The sequence below is a fragment of the Paramormyrops kingsleyae genome, chromosome 3 (assembly GCF_048594095.1).
Source record: "Paramormyrops kingsleyae isolate MSU_618 chromosome 3, PKINGS_0.4, whole genome shotgun sequence".
Lineage (NCBI taxonomy): Eukaryota > Metazoa > Chordata > Actinopteri > Osteoglossiformes > Mormyridae > Paramormyrops > Paramormyrops kingsleyae.
Genome location: NC_132799.1, coordinates 43,113,992 through 43,128,690, shown reverse-complemented (window position 1 = coordinate 43,128,690; position 14,699 = coordinate 43,113,992). Strand labels below are relative to the sequence as shown.

General features: G+C 44.0%; 1 long non-coding RNA gene across 1 annotated transcript; it reads left to right on the top strand.

Moving 5' to 3' along the window:
• Window positions 1–3,712: 3,712 nt before the first annotated feature.
• LOC140588333 (uncharacterized) lies at window positions 3,713–10,311 on the top strand. The gene is made up of 3 exons (XR_011989698.1): window positions 3,713–5,383; window positions 8,897–8,959; window positions 9,805–10,311. It is a non-coding gene; the product is annotated as an uncharacterized lncRNA (long non-coding RNA).
• Window positions 10,312–14,699: the final 4,388 nt, after the last annotated feature.

Here is a 14,699-nt window from a genome sequence, read left to right as displayed (position 1 = left end):
GTTATGCTTTATCAACTGGTGGCTCTGTGTGCTCGGGGTACTTGGTACCGAGTGCCAGAGTGTGACGGGAGCGTTTGTTGGAATTGCTGGAATAAAAGAGATTTTCTTTACTCACCAAACTGAGAGGTCCAGACTTTTATTCTAGGTAACTCTCTGTGTTATCACACTGTAAAAAAATCTGTAAAATAAGTCAAAAGTCTGGCAGCAGGGGTGCCAGACAAAACCTGTTAACGGTGAAAAATATTTTCAGAAAAGATGGTTAAAATCTGTTAAAATACAGTAACTTTAACTGATAGGAATACAAATTTATACCATACTTCAACAGGTTTTGTAAGTTTTCTAACACATTAAGTAAGTTTAATAACATTTTTCAAGGTTGAATGATTATCTGTGTAAAAATAAGTTGTTAAATCACTAAATATTTTTGCTAAAAAAAAAGAAAGGAAAACTGTCGATTTTAATTAAATACCCTGTAAAACATTTAATTTAATGTGTAATTTGAAGGTTTTTAAGCTATAACTAAACATAAGCTTTGTCTGGTTTTGGAAGGACCAGTTATCTATATGTACCACATAAACTATCTTGCCACCTGGTCTTTTTATTTTGCTTTTTCATTATTTCAGCACATTATAACGTTAACAAAAATACTGTATTCACTTTGCATGTATATGTCAATGCATTATAATCTTGGAGTTATATGAGGAGTACAAGGATGCAATAACTAAAAAAGGGAACACTGTAGCTGTACATAAAGCCAGGGAAAAGGCTTGGCAAAAGATTGCTGACAGACTAAATGCGTAAGTATGGGGTTCCATTTGTGCCACAAATATGTCGATATGCGTCATGCATGTTGTCCTGATGTGTCGTCTGACTGTTGTGAAGGACAAAAAAAAGCTTTTTCCTGACACACCTTCCAAATAATCTGTTAGCACAAAAGGGGCGTCTGATAGTTTTTTAGAGACGTGGTAACCTTAAGATTTTACTTTTTTTTTAAGATTTTTTGCCTCTCTTACAATCCTCCTCACTGTAAGTGGGGAAAAACAATCTTGGGTCCTCTTCCAGGGGGCTTCCAGTTGTTGTCCACTTTTTTATTATTGCCCTAACAGTAGAAATGAGCATTTTAAGGCAAGTAGCTATTTTTTAATACCCAATTCCTGACTTATGAAGGTCAACACACTTCTCCCTCATTTGGTTTGTATGTTCTCTTACCTTTCCCATGTTGATGGATGACTAAGGGAATTTGGGCTCTGTGTCACCTCATGTTCGTATCCCTGTTAACTAGGAAGTCATGGATTACAGCTTGAAGGTTCCTCTTCACTCCAATCAACTCAAAGATGTGCAAATTAAAGGGGAAACATACTTCAGTTACATTGTGTTCACTATCATTTCCAGGGGTGCCAATAATCGTGGCACATGTGTTTTGTTAAAGATAATTATTTCTTGATGAAGGGATTTTTCCTTGGAATAAATTTATGTTAATGAAACGATGGATTTTTCTCATTTTTTCAGTGTGACGAAGCTGCTTCACCAAAAGGTGGATTTTTTTCTAACCCTTTTCACAAATCTTTACAAGGGATGCCAATAATTGTGGAGGGCGCTGTAAACAGGTCCAACTAGGCTCATACTGACCAGTTAAATGTGGTCAGTCAGTCATAGGACAGTGTGTCTATCAGGCAGGTAATAGGAAGATAGGCTATTTTTGTACTTTAAATACGCTCCTAAATCACAATATCCATGTTGTTTTGAAAACAAAGTAATTTGAAAATCTGAAAAGGCATTAGATCAACATATCTAGTTATCTGAAATTGGCTTTATTCGGGATATTACAAATTATGAACAAAACCGGACAATGCAAACAAATAAAAAATATGCATGACAGAATTAAAGCTAGAATGTTTTTGCAGCGGTGGGTTTAGTTTATGTATTAGCTCACATTCAAGAAACAGCATAAATGCTACTTGTACATATACAGTTATAACTGTAACTGCATGCACGTAAAAACAGCAAGTATAATTGCTTACTTTCCGTGGAAACAGTCTGTTGAATTTATGGGCTAGCGGAGAACATCATGTAATTCTGTTCTAGGCATGCGCTCTAAATCAGAGTGTGTTATTCTGATCGGTATAATATAATCTCAGTACTAATTAAGAAATGTAATACGTACGGAACAGCTTTCAAAAACGCGGTACCACAGTACCTTTTCAATATCGGTATCCCATGCAGCGGGATTTTCATTTACAACTCAAAGATAAAGTATAGAAGTATCTTCTTATAATTGCAGCATGAATGAATTAAAATCACTGCGTTGCATACTTAATAAATCTATGTGTGTCGATCGTCGTGCCCAAAACGACTCCAAATAAGCCACAAAATAAGGGCATTAATCAGGAATTTCTTTCTGCTGTGCGACTGCGCAAACCTTCCTGTTTGGGGGGAGGGGGGGACAATCGTGCTCAGTCACGGTAAAATGTAAACGGATAAATTGTGAATTAAACTAACTTCAGGTTCTTGAATTGTAGGAGGCTTGTGTGGCATAACCTTGTTCAGCATACCGATATCAATATGTATCGGTATCGCTGTACGATTCATCTTATAAAATTCTATTCTTCTTATTATTATATACAACTACTATAATTATTGTTATGTTATTATTTAATTATGTTATCGCTGCGTTGCTTGGTTACATTGGACGTCTCGGCACGTGGGACGCTGCAAGTTTGAAACACGCAGCTTCACTTCCGTTTCTGGACCAAGATGGCGAGGTACGAAAAATGTCTGCTCCCGTTTTATTATGTTAATTATCTTACACTTTAGTATCTGTCAAATTTGCATGTATATTAAAATGTTTCTAAGTTGATATTAAACTTTTCCGCGTGTGCTTCCCTGCGCTTGAGTAAATTTGCGCTTGATTGTGAGTAAAATCAGTATATTGCTATTAAATAAAGTGAATATTGTTCTGGGCTGCTGTGTTAATTACATTTAAATTTTATATGCAAGTCGGCTAGTTTCCTGTGCCGCAAAGTCTAGTTGATATGTCCCTTTTCCGCGTACGCCTTCCCGCGCTTTCATGTTATGTTCCGCTGCGGATGCGGATGGTTGCGGTCGGTGCTGCCTACAGCAGTGATATTCCACCAGACCAGGAGAGGGCGGATGTGTTGCAACAACCACAAATAAAGGCAGTGTAGCGAAACTGGTAAACTTTGTCTGGTGACTGAAATCGGTATATTGCTATTAAATAAAATTTAAATTGTCCCAGGCTTCTGTTTTTTTTTTTAAATTCTATGTGAAAGATAGCTAGTTTCCTATGCAGTAATGCGGCTGTTGATTGCAAAGGTGTGGGTCTGTGCAGACCTGTATTCTATGTGTCTGGAGTGACTGACAGCTCCATTGCATTGCCTGTATGTTGTTTTTCCTCATTCAGAATCAGAAGAATGGCTAAAGCTGTCAGCTGGAGTGACGACCAGTACTGGGCGACTTGGGACGAGTGGGGAGAGGTGATTGACTGGGGAGAAGAGGAAGAGCTGTGCTCCCCAGCAGAATCACCCTCTGACCAGGCTGATGGTTCCATCGTGTCACACACCCGAAAGCCAATTGCCAAGGCAGTTAGCTGGACGGATGATGTGTATTGGGCAGCCTGGGACAAGTGGGAGGAGATCATCTGCTGGGGCGATGGAGAAGAGTGCTTCCCAGTAACTACACCCACCAACCAGCCTGGGAGGGATAAGCGGTTAGATGCACATGGGTTGGAGGCCTTTGTGCTAAATAAAAGGACAATCTCCATAAAGCCTGCAGACGACCACCAAGACAGGCTGAAGGTAGGAGCTGTACTGGTAGACCTCTACCAGTTTGATCTTGAATATTTAGATCAAAGTAATGTTAATTTTGAAATAGTAGAAGTACAGATTGGAGCAGTGAAATTGGAGGAGACTGCAGAGAGGGGTTTTGATTCAGCAGTTGAATTGGAAATTATGGATGTAGAGATAGAAGTTGCAGATAGTGAATTCCAGCTGAATGCTGTTAATTGGGACATTGCTGAAACTAAAGTGGATAAATTAACAGTGGAACACCTCAACGTAAATGATCCAGAAGCAGGCAGTGTGAAGGTGTCCACATCAATTGGCAATGTGGTGAAGGTGCCCCTGCAAGCAGGGCATGGGAAACAGAAGAAAGGAAAGAACCGGCAAAATTAGAGCCCACTGCCAACAACGAGAGCCGGTGGCTGAAGCTGAACATCCTTCTCAGCCTCTTATTTGAATTTGCCCCATTGAACCATTCACCTTCATACTTACAGCATCTCTAAAATACTTTAAATTGTAAACATGTTTCTTCTCTACATCCATTTATTTCTTATCTATTATGCAATGTAAAGGGAATCTTACTAATAATAATGCTAACTAATAGTAATGTAACTGTTTTGCTTATGTTTGGAAGTCCTGGGTTAAGGATACCTAGCTTAGGTGTGCGTGCTTGCATGCTGGTGTGTGTGCGTACCTACCTGTATGTATGCCTGTGTGTGCGCGTGCAAGTGTAACTGTGCATGCCTGTGTGCTTGCGTGCGTGCCTGCCTGTGTGTGTACCTGTGGGCGTGCGTGCGTGTTTGTGGGCCTGTGTGTGTGCGCTTGCCTGTGTTCTTGTGCATGCCCATGTACATGCGTGTGTCTGTACCTGTCTGTGTGCCTGCGTGTGTGCGTGCCTGCCTGCGTGCAATTGTGCGTGCGTGCGTGCCTGTATGTGTCTGCATGCGTGCCAGTATGTGTCTGCATGCGTGCCTGTGTGTGTATGTGTGCGTGCCTGTGTGTGTCTGCGTGCGTGCCAGTATGTGTCTGCATGCGTGCCTGTGTATGCGTGCGTGCCTGTGTGTGTGTCCGTGCCTTTGTGCATGTGTGTGCATGCCTGTATGTATGCCTGTGTGTGTGTGTGCAAGTGTAACTGTGCATGCCTGTGTGCTTGCGTGTGTGCGTCCCTGCCTGCGTGCAATTGTGCGTGCGTGCCTGTGTGTGTCTGCGTGCGTCCCTGACTGTGTATGTACCTGTATGCATGCCTGTGTGTGCGCGCATGCGTGCCTGTCGGTGTACCTGTCTGTGTGCCTGTGTGTGTCTTCTCCGGAGAGTCGCCACCTTGTCGTGGTGGGGAGGCTTGCGTGTGCCAAAGATCCCGAGAGCGATACCGTCTGGAGCCACGCTCCTGGTAGGGTCACCCTTGGCGGTAAGGTTGAGGGGGAGGTGCCAGACAAAGCGCGACTCAAGAAAGACCTCAACAGCGGAGCAGGCGGAGGATTGTGTCCAGGCATGCAGGTGGATCACAACAACGGCTGTGAAGGTGGAAGAAGGCTGCAGCAGAGATGGACCTTCAGCTGTCTTGGAGTCCATGCCGTTGATAATAGGTTTGTCTCTGTCAAGGACCGTGTGGTGGCTGTTTATGCCCCAGTCTCCCCACATTAAAAGAAGCCACGCACAGGCGTCCACCTGTTGGGATAAGGTTTGTGGTTTGAGAATTGGCCTCTTCAGCCATCTGAAGATCCACAATAAGGACCCCCCAGGTGGACCATCATACTCGATTGCGAGTGATCGCCGATGATGCCTGTGTGTCTCTGTGTGCATGCATGCCTGTATGCCTGCGTACGTGCGTGCCTGTGTGCATGAGTGCCTGCCTGTGTACATGCGTACCTGTGTGCACCATTCACACCTATGGTCAACTAGGTAACTCCAATTAACCTCAGTATGTTCCCAGAGGCGGGTGGCACGGTGCTGCAGTGCTTAGCACTGTCGCCTCACATCTCTGGGACCTGGGTTTGAGTTTCTGCCCCTAGTCCAAAAACATGCTGAGGCTATCTCAAGTTACCAAATTGCCTGTAGGTGTGAGTGAATGGTGAGTGTGCTCTGTGATGGGTTGGCGCCCCATCCAGGGTTGTTTCCTGCTTTGTGTCCTGCTCCGGAGCCCCTGCAGCCCTGAACAGGAGAAGCGGTTTCAGAAAATGGATGGATGGATGGTCCCAGAGGCTAACCACTGCACCACTGTGCCATCCCCATGTATGGGATATGTAGAAGAAAACTGTAACAGGTTATCCAGTGTGTGACAGATGTCAAATCACATGACCCAGTCTGTTCCCAAAGGTGAATCGAGAGATTCTGAGCTTAAGAGCCAGTAAGGCACAGTTTAATTCTCTATAGTGTTGTAAAGTATTAATGTATAATTCTTGTCAAATATATGGCCATCAAGGGGTGGAAATGAGCCAGTTTGAAGGCACAGAGAAGTGGATCATCACCAAGTGCTGCAGCTCACATTTTTGCTCCTTTTACAACCGGGGTTATGAATCCCTGCACTAGAACTACTATCCTGCGCAAATTTGCATAAATCCCCTAGAACTCCCTACAGCTCCTCCTAAGTCTGCGCAGACCTTCAGCCCCATTCTCCTCCTCCTTTTGTTGTGCAAACATGCCAATTACCTGTGAACCCTGGCACATTTGCATTTGTGTACTCAGACTGCTAGATGAAATTCAAGGCAGCCTGAACCTGTGTGTGACATGGGAACCTTCACTGAAGCTTGTCATATCTATTGTTGGGTGCGGGTGTGTGGGCCTGTGTGTGCGCGCTTGCCTGTGTTCCTGTGCATGCCTATGTACATGCGTGTGTCTGTACCTGTCTGTGTGCCTGCGTGTGTGCGTGCCTGCCTGCGTGCAATTGTGCGTGCGTGCGTGCGTGTGTCTGCGCGCGTGCCTGTGTGTGTCTGCGTGCGTGCCTGTGTGGCGTGCCTGTATGTATGCGTGCCGGTGGGCGTGTGTGCCTGTGCGTGTGTGTGGGCCTGTGTGTGTGCGCGTGCCTGTGTTCTGTGCATGCCTGTGTACATGCGTGTGTCCGTACCTGTGTGTGTCTGCGTGTGTGCCTGTGTGTTCTCCGTGCCTTCGTGCATGTGTGTGTGTGCCTGTATGTATGCCTGTGTGTGTGTGTATGTGTGTGTGTGCAAGTGTAACTGTGCATGTCTGTGTGCTTGGGTGCGTGCATCCCTGTCTGCGTGCGTGCCTGCCTGTATGTGTACCTGTGGGCATGCGTGCCTGTGCGTGTGTGTGCAAGTGTAACTGTGCATGCCTGTGTGCTTGCGTGCGTGCCTGCCTGTCTGCGTACCTGTGAGCGTGCGTGGGCCTGTGTGTGTATGCCTGCCTGCGTGCAATTGTGCGTGCGTGCCTGTATGTGTCTGCATGCGTGCCTGTGTGTGCGTCTGTAAGTGCCTGTATGTATGCCTGTGTGCTTGCGTGCGTCCCTGTCTGTGTGCCTGTGTGTGGGCCTGTGTGTGTGCGTGCCTGTGTACATGCGTGTGTCCTGAGGGAATAATTAATAAAATAAAGGGAATGATTCTATAAGGCTGTAACTAGGCAAAACAAGAACTGACTGGCTTGCCGGCGCGCCAAGGCTACCTAATCGGAACAGATAGGGGGGGCGACAGAGAACATCAGCGGCCCCTACTTATCTTTTAGCCTTCCAGAAGGCCAAGAACAGTACGAGCCGGCTGGAACCACACATGTGGTTGTCACGTACACGGAAGGTACCGAGAAAGGGGGGGAGATGCCCAAAGGGCTTTAAAAGGGATACAATTGATACATATGGCAGAGCCTCCTCCTGTACATGCTGAATGTATGTCAGACGGCCGCTCCCGGATTGCAATCTGTCAGACAATAAACCGGTGATTTGCAACTTCTCCCCGTGTCAGCTGTGAATCTCTTCTCATCCACGGACCCGGTGGAGACGCTGTGCTCCAACAGTCCGTACCTGTGTGTGTGCGTGCCTGCCTGTGTGCAATTGTGCGGCCAGTATGTGTCTGCGTGCGTGTCTGTGTGTGTCTGCGTGCGTCCCTGACTGTGTATGTACCTGTATGCATGCCTGTGTGCGTGCATGCGTGCCTGTCGGTGTACCTGTCTGTGTGCCTGTGTGTGTCTTCTCCGGAGAGTCGCCACCTTGTCGTGGTGGGGAGGCTTGCGTGTGCCAAAGATCCCGAGAGCGATACCGTCTGGAGCCACGCTCCTGGTAGGGTCACCCTTGGCGGTAAGGTTGAGGGGGAGGTGCCAGACAAAGCGCGACTCAAGAAAGACCTCAACAGCGGAGCAGGCGGAGGATTGTGTCCAGGCATGCAGGTGGATCACAACAACGGCTGTGAAGGTGAAAGAAGGCTGCAGCAGAGATGGACCTTCAGCTGTCTTGGAGTCCATGCTATTGATAATAGGTTTGTCTCTGTCAAGGACCGTGTGGTGGCTGTTTATGCCCCAGTCTCCCCACATTAAAAGAAGCCACGCACAGGCGTCCACCTGTTGGGATAAGGTTTGTGGTTCGAGAATTGGCCTCTTCAGCCATCTGAAGATCCACAATAAGGACCCTCCAGGTGGACCATTATACTCGATTGCGAGTGATCGCCGATGATGCCTGTGTGTCTCTGTGTGCATGCATGCCTGTATGCCTGCGTACGTGCGTGCCTGTGTGCATGAGTGCCTGCCTGTGTACGTGTGTACCTGTGTGCACCATTCACACCTATGGTCAACTTGGTAACTCCAATTAACCTCAGTATGTTCCCAGAGGCGGGTAGCACGGTGCTGCAGTGCTTAGCACTGTCGTCTCACATCTCTGGGACCTGGGTTTGAGTTTCTGCCAGGGTTCCATGTGTGGAGTTTGCATGTTCTCGCCGTGTCATCATGGGGTTTCCCCCCACAGTCCCAAAACATGCTGTGGCGAACTCAGGTTAGAGGGATGGTGGAGAGGGCAAATCAAACGCTGAAACGGAAATTGGCCAAAATTTCAGAGACGACAGGCCTGCCCTGGGTCGATGCAGGAAGGCCGATGCGTGTTTTGTCTCCCTCACGATATGTTACACTGGAGACCGTGGATGGGGATTTTCTGACTTATCTGACAGGTCTGCGGTGAGCGATAGGTGCAGCCTGGGACCAGGTTCGTGCCAATTGGAGGAATGCGGACGGTAAGCCGTTACAAGCTGTGACACCGCTCGAACCGGGGAACTGGGTGTTAGTTCGTGACTTGAGAGGGAAGAGATGGACCACGCCGAGATGGAGGGGACCACACCAGGTCCTGATGGTTACCCCTCACGCAGTGAAAGTGGAGGGAATCGACGCCTGGGTCCATCGGGTCCACTGCAGACGCGTGTCCGACCCTGGTGGTTCCTTCAAGACTGGCCCCCGAGAGGGTCACAATTGTGTGGAATCTACGGGATTCCGTACACCAATCATGATATGGCAGTCCTAAATCAAACTTGCTCCGGCTCTTTGTCCGTCATGGCTGCTCTGCTGACTGCGTGCTTATTCACGGAGCAGACGGTCTCTTAGTCGAACTGAGCAATGGTTTGGGGTTTATTCCATCCCTTGGTGTAGCAGACCTTCAGACAGAGGTGGCTGCCCTGCAGACTGCAGTTGAAAAAGTGACCAGTCAGACACTTGACACTGTGAAGGCCGTTAAAGGTGAATTATCCACAGCGAAGCAGGTAGCTCTGCAAAACCGTGAGGCATTGGATCTCCTATTAGCTGAGAAAGGTGGTGTTTGTGCTATAGTGGGGAAAGAATGTTGCACGTACATCCCTGATTCCTCTCAGGCTGTGCAGGATCTAGAGGACGCAGTGCACAAACAGCTGTCTGAGATACATGAAGAGCATGGCCTGTTTGAGTACAGCTGGGACAATTGGTTCTCCTCACTGGTTTATCCGGGGTGATTAAACCATTAGTTTTTAGTATATTGCTTTTGCTTGTAGTGTTGCTACTAATCATATTGCTAGTTCTGTCTTCCCAGGCAAAATCTCTTATGTTCCTGCAGGCTCCCTCTTTTCCATACGTGGATGATCCTCCCATTCCTGCCTGGCTCTACGGACCTCAGCCCCCGGTCGTCATCAATGTCACCAGCAACACCAACACCGCTGGTGACTCGTGTTCCATCCAACCGCCACCGGCCCACTTCTGCCCGTTGCGCTTTCGTCCAGAGGACTACTACACCGTGGACTCTGATTATTTGTGAACAGCGCGGATCTCGCGTGTTCAAAAGGGGGGAGTGTAGAAGAAAAATTGGACATTGGTAGGCCCGGGAGGGGAGGCATATTGGGTCTGTTATGTCTTAGGCTTTAGGCAAGAAGAGATTGTTTTGAACACTGCTCTACGTTTGAGCTCCATTTGTTGGTGTTTTGTGACCAATCAGGACTTAGAAGTCCTTATAGGGAATTGGGAGTTATGCTTTATCAACTGGTGGCTCTGTGTGCTCGGGGTACTTTGTACCGAGCGCCAGAGTGTGACGGGAGCGTTTGTTGGAATTGCTGGAATAAAAGAGATTTTCTTTACTCACCAAACTGAGAGGTCCAGACTTTTATTCTAGGTAACTCTCTGTGTTATCACACTGTAAAAAACATCTGTAAAATAAGTCAAATGTCTGCCAGACAAAACCTGTTAACGGTGAAAAATATTTTCAGATAAGATGGTTAAAATCTGTTAAAATTAGGGGTGCACCGATCGATCGGCGCACCGATCGATCGGCCTCGATCACGTTAATTTGAGGGGATCAGAAATCGACCATATTCCCATGAGATCCACCGATCTTAGTTATATGCTTTTAACTCTTTGGGGTCGAGTATGTCGTCGACGACATCGCGTACTTTTCGCGTACTTTTCGCGTCTATTTCAGTTTATAAATATCTCGCTGAAATCTTAATGTATAATCATGAAAAAAACGCTGGCTAAATCCGGAATCTGTCTTCTTTTCAAAACGTCCATTGTCGGAAGTATTAAAGTTTTTAGTTAAATCGGCAAAAAAGTAAACCATGTCATCTTACTTTGTTTTACCTGCATCGGGGGCGTGTAGTACCGCTCTCACCCGAAGATCGCTATTCACATTCTAAATAGCCGCATTAGCGCGTATTCAAATCGCATTCGCATGGTAATTTGATTAACAGCGCAACGGTGAAACGCGATCCAGATACATCCCCTTCAGCGCCATAAAAGGGGGTTGGGGACGTGGCCAGGTGACAATGGCTCATTCATACACATGAAAGTTGCTACATATTCAATGAAAGGAGCCAGAAATAGTTACATGAGTTAGGTTTTTCTTATTTATTTATCCAAATTAATGTTGCATCTACACCATTTAGTCATCTTCATGTAGCCAAGACTTTGGTGATCAGATATCTGGGATCAAAACAAACTGCCAGCATTGCTTACTATGTACTTTTATAATGTTTCTGCAAGTGTTCCAAACTGCATTTTGCAATGTCTATACTTTGATGTCAAATTTCAAACTTAACAAAAATCTGACATATTTACAATATATATTAAAATAAAGATGAGTGTAATGGCAAAACAAATATATAAGAAATAATTTATTTGGCATGAATTAAGTGTGATGAAATGTGTGATCATGCCCCAGTCAGTGAAAGTGTGTTTCCTACCCCTAGGCCCCAGAGGGTTAAATCAGCCTTTTCTCCCATTCCCGAGAGAGGTGCAGTGCAGGCTGCCTCCCTCCCTATTTTTTGGACAAGTGTGTCATAACAGCTATATATATATATATTTTTTACAAAATTAGAGAAATTAAAGTCTGGAAGAAAAAATATGATTTTGTAGTTCAAACAGCAATGCTCATTTATATGTTCGTTTATATTTGAGGACACTACCTCATGTTTTGTGAGTATTCATATCAATTTACTCAATAAAAATGGAAACATTGAAGTAACTGTCTTTTAGTTATGAAAGAAACAAGATCGGAAAAAAAAAATCGAGATCGGCAGGTAAGGTTGCCTAAGGATCGGTGATCGTTGATCGGCCAGAAAACTGCAATCGGTGCACCCCTAGTTAAAATACAGTAACTTTAACTGATAGGAATACAAATTTATGCCATACTTCAACAGGTTTTGTAAGTTTTCTATCACATTAAGTAAGTTTAATAACATTTTTCAAGGTTGAATGATTATCTGTAAAAATAAGTTGTTAAATCACTAAATATTTTTGTGAAAAAAAAATGGAAAACTGTCAATTTTAAATATCCTGTAAAACGTTTAATTTAACCTGTAATTTGAAGGTTTTTAAGCTATAACTAAACAAGCCTTGTCTGGTTTTGGAAGGACCAGTTATCTATATGTACCACATAAAAAGACAAAAAGATCAGGTGGCAAGATAGTTTATTTTGCTTTTTCATTATTTCAGCACATTACCTATTGAAATGGAAAAAATACAGTAAGCAAATTAGTCTCCAACTTGGGACAAATAACCTTAATAACCTTAGGTAACAACTGCACAGCTTCCAAAAAATGTACAGAATTCAACTGGACCTTTTGGAACAAAGACTTAACTAGCCCTAACCCACACGAACACGGGGAGAGCATGCAAGATCCACAAAGAAAGCCTCAACGGGCATTCAACCCGGGGATCAAACCCAGGACCTTCTCACTGTGAGGCGGCAGCAGAAACCGCTGTGTCACCACACTGCCCACATATGAACATAAGAACATAAGAAATTTACAAACGAGAGGAGGCCATTCGGCCCATCAAGCTCATTTGGGGAGAACTTAACTAATAGCTCAGAGTTGTTAAAATCTTATCTAGCTCTGATTTAAAGGAACCCATGGTTTTAGCTTCCACTACACTAGCAGGAAGACTATTCCATACTCTAACTACACGCTGTGTAAAGAAGTGCTTCCTCAAATTTCAAATGACTATTTCAATATTAGTCTAAATACTAGAACTCGTGGCCATAAATGGAAATTAGCGGGAGAACATTTTAAAACAAATTTGAGGAAGCACTTCTTTACACAGCGTGTAGTTAGAGTATGGAATAGTCTTCCTGCTAGTGTAGTGGAAGCTAAAACCCTGGGTTCCTTTAAATCAGAGCTAGATAAGATTTTAACAACTGTGAGTTATTAGTTAAGTTCTCCCCAAACGAGCTTGATGGGCCGAATGGCCTCCTCTCGTTTGTAAATTTCTTATGTTCTTATGTTCTTATCCGTTAACCAGTTATCAATCCAGTTCAATTTACAGTTCCTAAAATACCTGTTGCTTTGAGTTTAAATAAGAGCCTCTTGTGGGGGACAACATCAAAAGCCTTTTGGAAATCTAAGTAGATGACATCATAGGCCTTCTTATCATCAACTTCCTGAGTAGCTTCCTCAAAAAACTCCAACAGATTTGTTAAACAGGATCTACCTCTTCTAAATCCATGCTGGCTATCCCTCAAAATGTTATTTGAGTCCAGGTAATCTACCATTTTCTCTTTGATTATAGCCTCCATAACTTTACCAGTTATACAAGTTAGACTGATTGGCCTATAGTTTGACAAATTACTTCTATCCCCTTTTTTGAAAATGGGCGTTATGTTGGCATGCTTCCAATCAGAAGGTACAACACCTTCAGATAAGGATTTTTGAAACAGTAATGTTAAGGGTCGGCAAATAATATCCCTCATCTCTTTTAACACTATAGGTAAGATGCCATCAGGGCCCTGTGATTTATTTATTTTGAGCTTAGCTAGGCTTTGCAAAACATCAGCTTCAATTATATATATATTAGTTATAGACGATGTTGGATTAGTAATAAGAACTGGTAAGTTACTAGTGTCCTCAACAGTGAATACCCGTGCAAAACTATCATTGAACTCATTTACTATGTCAATGTCGTTTTCAATTATAAGACCCTTACTATCCTGCAGATTAGTAATTCCAGCTTTTAGAGCTCTTTTAGAATTAAAATACTGGAAGAAACTTTTAACGTCATCCTTAGCCTCCAATGCGATCTTCCTTTCGACATTCCTTTTAGCTCGTCTAATGTCATTTTTTAATTCAGCCTGTAGATTTAGATACTCTTGCTTTATTATGTCATCATCAGTTATTTTCCATCTCTGGAACAAAGCCCTTTTCCTCCTTACTTTATACTTTATTTCCCTATTAAACCACCTAGGTTGCAATTTCCTAGATTTATTCTTGCTGGAAACAGGTATGAAGTCCTCTTGCACTTGCAATAATGTGCTTTTAAAAAATTCCCATGCCTCTTCAACAGTTTTGTTATTTAACTCCATCCAGTTCACAGTTTCTAGTTTTAATCTCATACAATTGAAGTTAGCCTTCCTAACATTATATATTTTTGATTTGGACTTTGCTCTTCGGGCACTAAACTTAACCTCAAATTTAACCATGTTATGATCGCTACTGTCAAGTGGTTCTAAAACGTCTAATTTACCAATCCTGTCCTGGTTATTAGACAAAACAAGATCAAGAATGGCATCTCCCCTGGTAGGGGTGTTAACAAACTGAGTAAAAAAACAATCCTGTACTAATTCCACCATCTCAAGTTCATTTTCAGAAGAGCCAGCAACAATGTCCCACTGCATCCCCGGTAGATTAAAATCACCCATAACTACCACATCAGTTTTATTGCTCATAATCCTAATATCACTGTATAACAATCTGCTTTCCTCAGCAGCTACATTGGGTGCTCTGTAACAAACACCGACAATTAGGCTATTTGAGTTTGTAGCATCTAATTTTACCCATATAGCTTCCGTACTTTTACTTATATCAGTAAGCTCCCTTGCCTGCAAGTTTTCCTTTACATATACTGCAACACCACCTCCCTTCTTACCTATACGGTCTTTACGGAACAATGTGTAACCATCCATATTATATTCTTGTCCATCCTTATCACTCAACCACGTTTCAGTTATTGCTATAATATCATAAGAGT